This window comes from Phyllostomus hastatus, unplaced genomic scaffold (assembly GCF_019186645.2).
Source record: "Phyllostomus hastatus isolate PE091 unplaced genomic scaffold, TTU_PhHast_1.1 phas_contig_80, whole genome shotgun sequence".
Taxonomy (NCBI): domain Eukaryota; kingdom Metazoa; phylum Chordata; class Mammalia; order Chiroptera; family Phyllostomidae; genus Phyllostomus; species Phyllostomus hastatus.
The window spans coordinates 15,125,745-15,131,041 of NW_025333960.1; the positions used below are offsets into that span (position 1 = coordinate 15,125,745).

At 43.6% G+C, this 5,297-nt stretch overlaps 1 pseudogene; it reads right to left on the reverse strand.

Annotated features, from left to right (window-relative positions):
• On the reverse strand, positions 1-935 carry LOC123826237 (annotated as a pseudogene).
• Between the last annotated feature and the right edge of the window lie 4,362 nt (positions 936-5,297).

The window sequence follows — 5,297 nt, forward strand, 5'->3', positions numbered from 1 at the left end:
TTTGTTTTTTTTTTAACAGACTTAATTCACTTTATTTTCCTTGTACAAAAATTATGTGGTGGCCACAGCTGGAACTTGGGTCCTCTGCACAGAAACTCTGGTGTGGGTCTTCACCAGATGGTTGGTGAATTCCTGGTAGGGAGACTTGGTGAACACAGTCTCTTTCCAGAGGTCAGGGGTGAGATAGCTATAGGTCTTAGAGATGGCATCAAAGGTGGCCTTGGCAAAGTTGCCCAGAGTAGCAGTGCAGCCCCTGGCTGAGGGATAGCAGTCATCGATACCAGCCATCATCAGCAGCTTTTTGGGCACAGGGGCAGAGACAATGCCAGTGCCCCTGGGTGCAGGGATTAGGTGCACCAGCACAGACCCACAGCGCCCAGTCACCTTACAAGGGACAGTGTGGGGTTTGCCGATCTTGTTCCCCCAGTAGCCTCGCCGCACAGGAACAATGGAGAGCTTGGCCAGAATGATGGCCCCACGGATGGCAGTGGCTACTTCCTTTGAGCACTTAACACCCAGACCAACGTGTCCATTGTAGTCTCCAATGGTGACAAATGCCTTGAATCGGGTCCTCTGGCCTGCACGTGTCTGCTTTTGCACGGGCATAATCTTCAAAACTTCATCCTTGAGGGATGCTCCCAAGAAAAAGTCAATGATCTCAGATTCCTTGATAGGCAGAGAAAAGAGGTAAATCTCCTTCAGGGACTTGATTTTCATGTCCTTGACCAAGGGGCCCAACTTGGTGAGGGGGATCCACTCCTTATCCTCAGCCTTGCCTCCATGAGCTCCACGGCCTTGACCTCGACCTCGACCCCGGCCATGACCTCAGTCCCAATGCCGCTGCCAAATCCTCCTCGGAAGCCACCGGCCTCCCATTTCAGGGCCCCTGGGGCCTCGCGGCCCTCCCGCAGCACCGGCGTCATCCGCCATTTGGTGTTTCTTGGGGAAAAAAGAGCTTTCTTTTTTTTTTTAGGTTCAGTTGCTGATAGTTGTGAGTTTGTTGTTATTTTACTGTTTATAGTTTTTGATCATCTTCTTTTTCTTAGATAAGTCCCTTTAATATTTCATAGGATAAGGGCTTGGTGATGATGAACTCCCTTAATTTGACCTTATCTGGGAAGTACTTTCTCTGCCCTTCCATTCTAAAAGAAAGCTTTGCTGGAGAGAGTAATCTTGGATATAGGTCCTTCCTTTTCTTGACTTGGAATACTTCTTTCCAGCCCCTTCTTGCCTGCAAGGTTTCTTTTGAGAATCAGCTGATAGTCTGGGAAATCCTTAAAGTAACTGTCTCCTTTTCTCTTGCTACTTTTGAGATTCTCTTCTTATCTTTAAACTTGGGTAATTTAATTATGATGTGTTTTCATGTGTTCCTCCTTGGATCCAACTTCTTCAGTACTCTCTGAGCTTCCTGGATTTGCATGTCTGTTTCCTTCACCAGATTGGGGAAGTTCTCTTTCACTACTTTTTCAAATAAGTTTTCAATTTCTTGCTCTTCCTCTTCTCCTTCTGGCACACCTATGATTCAGATATTGGAATGTTTAAAGTTGTCCCAGAGGTTCCTAAGCCTCTCCTCATGTTTTAATATTCCTGTTTCTTCATTCTGTTCCGGATGGATGCTTATTTCTTCCTTATACTCCAAATCATTGACTTGAGTTTCGGTTTCCTTCCTTTCACTGTTGGTTCCCTGTGTATTTTTCATTTCACTCTGCATAGCCTTCACTTTTTCCTCTACTTTGCATCCATATTCAACTATTTCTGTAAGTATCCTCATTACTAGTGTTTTGAACTCTGCATTTGCATCTGATAGGTTGGCTATCTCCTTGTTGCTTAGTTCTTTTTCTGGAATTTTTATCCGTTCCTTCATTTGGGCCATATATTTCTTTGTCTTAGCACACCTGTTATGTTGTAAGGGGCAGAGCCTTAGGTGTTCACGGGGAGGGGGGCAACCTACATGGCTGTGTTGTGGTGCTATCTGTGGGGGAGGGGTATGAGAGGGAACAATACTGCTTGTTCCTCTGGGGTCGCTTTCAGTCACTTCCTCTACTACCCACAAGCAAATTGGACCCTTCTAGTGCTGATTCCCAAGTGGGTGGGCTTGTGTATGTTCTAGGACCCTGCAGGTCCCTCCAATGGATTCTCCTGTGAGGCTGGGAATTTCTCTCGCTCCCCACAGGTTTTTTTCAGTCAGAGGTTTGAGGCTTTGTTTCCCGGCACTGGAGCCCTGGGTCGCATGGTCTGTCTCGTTTCCCAGTTGTCCCTCTGTTTATCCGCATGTGAATGAGGAACCACCTGGTCCATGAGCTGCCACCTCACCTGCCACCTCACCTGCCTGTTCTACCAGCTGCCACCTGGCCATGTGTCCTCTTTGCCCTGGCTACCCTCTCCACTCCTCCTACCAGATCGAATGAATGTTTCTTCTTTAACTCCTTGGATGTTGGACTTCCATACAGTTCCATTTTCTGGCAGTTCTGGTTATTTTTTGTTTGTTTGTTTTTAAATTTGTTGTTTTCCTTCTTTTGGTTGTGCAAGGAAGTGAAGTGTATCTACCTATACCTCCACCTTGATCAGAAGTGTCACACCTGTAGACAATGTTTATGAACGTTCATTTGAGCCACACCAAGACAACTGCTGGGAAGTAAAATCTCAAGGGATTGAGAAAATGTCTGGAGAATGGCAGCTTTGCAGTTCATTTTATGCATTACAATCAAAGGAGGAGGTATAAGGAGGGTTACATGAAATCTATCGGTGGTGATTAAAGGGGTGGGAGAAGGCAAAGCAGAAAGATCTCTGGGATTGGATAAAAGGTAAAATGGAGACACATATGCTTCTTTTACATTGGTGGGTACAGGACAGGTAATTAATATTTATAGCACAGGGAGATGGTATTCAGGGAACAAGAATGAGTTCTGTGTTCTCCAGCTCTGGCACAGTAGGTGTGCCCTGAGGGGTCTGCAAAAGATTCCTGATATTTCAAAGGTATGTTATCTTAGACACAAAAAGACAGTAATAGACAGGTTCACTTAAGGTAAACATTGACTTTAGTCAAGGAGCTATAGGCCTAGGATGAACTACCCACCATGACTCACTTTCATGTTTAGTTGGTTTTAGTTAGGCATTTTTATGTTCAGATCATTTTATGTGGTTGCTTTCAGTCTCTGAGTTTGTAAGGCACACCATGCTGGCTTTCCCTAAGTTTGTCAGCTTTAGTATGTGGCCCTATTTTCTCCACAGCTTTCTAGAACTCAAAAAAATTTCTGCCTGAGTTCTAGGTGTACTTTTAGGTACTTGTACTGCTGTCTCCATGCTGCTTATCTAATGATGGAAAAAGAAAGTCCTTGTAGACCAATTAGCTTGAATAAATTTTGATTGCAAAGCAATACACCCTAAGTAAATAAATGTTTTACACATCTGTACATTAGTGATAAGATGCTCTTCATTTTTTAAAAAATGCAGTTTGTTAGGGAAAGAGAGACAGAAATGTCTCAGAAAAATTAACTGGCTGCACTGTCTAGCTTGGTCAGTGGTTTGGAATGCCAAGGTTCGGTTGATGCAATTTTGCATAGCTCTATTTGCCATAGGCATTACACTGGACAAGGCACCTTCAGAACAAATTCAGTGAGTCCCCAGACTTCAAAATTTGTAACCAACAGCTACTTCCCTGTCTTGTTAAATCAAGGTTTTGCTCAACTGGACTGAAACAGAGCAAAGAACAATTGCTGTCTTCAATTTTTCTTAACTTACTTGCAAATATCCCACTTACTATTTTCAGGGCAAAAATTATGAGGTGTCTTAGATTAAATTATAGCAGAAAGTGGAAGAAAGGGGCAAGAGGGGTTCATCAATTAACAATTGCAGGGCAAAACCTACAAGACTGCTTGCGTTCCTGAACATATGTTGGAACTTCGAATTAACTTCTGGATGACTTTTCCAGGGTTATCTAAAGATAACAGCTGGGTGCCACGGCACTCTGGGGACTCCACTTCTTGCTTACAAATGAACTTCCCAGACTGTCGCCCAGCACAAATCCACAGGAGTGGGCCTTTCTTACTTAGGGACTCTGTGCCTCTCCCTGAACTGATGCTGCTCACTTTCTCCCACTCCTTCATCTATAGCCAGTGTAAATTCTTTCAAAATGGTTTACATCTTCCTTCCCCAGTTCCCATGAAAGAGCCTATCGGCTCCATGTGGTTCAGACTACATGCCCCAGGACCTGATCTTTTTCCTGCTAGTGTGGATGAAAAAGGGGCCACATCCTAAACCTGACAAGCTCAAGGGAAGCCTGCATGGTGGGCCTTACCAATGCAGAGACCAAAAGTAACCACATATGATGGTCTGGACATAAAAATTACTAACTAAAACCTGGTCATGGAGGGTAGTGCACTCAAGCCCTGTAGCTTCCTTGAAAAAGTCAGTCTTTACCTTAAGTAAGCCTGTCTATTGCACTTTTGCATCTACAATAACATAGCTCTGAAATGTCAGAATAATTCCCCTTTTCAGACCCCTCAGGGCACACCCACCCCGAACACTTCATCATTACCTTGTTCCCCAAATGCCATAAATATGTGCTGTAAATGTTAATTGCTAACTATTCTGTACCCACCAATGTGAAAGAAGTATGTGTGTATTCATTTTACTCTTCATTAACCTCAGAGATTTCCCCCTTTTTCTCCTCCCACCTCCCTAATCTACCACCAATGACTTTCACGTAACCCCCTTATATCTCCGCCTTTGACTCTGATATATAAAATGAGCTGCAAAACTGCCATTCTCCAGAGCATTTTATCAACTCATTGAGATTTTGCTTCCCAGCAATTGTCATCAGTTTGGCTCAGATAAACCCATAAAAATTATCTACAGGTTTGGACATTTTTTATGCCAACAATAGCAATGCCCTAATAAACCCTTTCTTTAAAAATAGCTTTCAGCCATGAAAGCTTTTTGTTTAAGACTATGCATAACTAAAGATCCAAAATCTCAGTATCTTCTGAAACCAAGATTGATATTACTTATCAACTGATTGATTTGATGACATTGTTAAGGATTATGGTCATTATTTTAATCATCTTTGTTGAGAAATGCCAAGAGCAAATTTCCCTATATTGATCAGGAGTGTGTGTCTTAATGTATCTTAAACCACAGGCGGCAAACACAAGGCCTGGGGATGAACCCGGCCCTCCACTTGGTTTCATCTGGCCCTCTGCCTTGTTTTATTCGGCCTGGCACCTTGTTTCTACCTGGCGGCAGCGCCGAGCTCCTTGCCCCTAGTTAAGGAGTAGTTACATTTACATAGCCCTAAA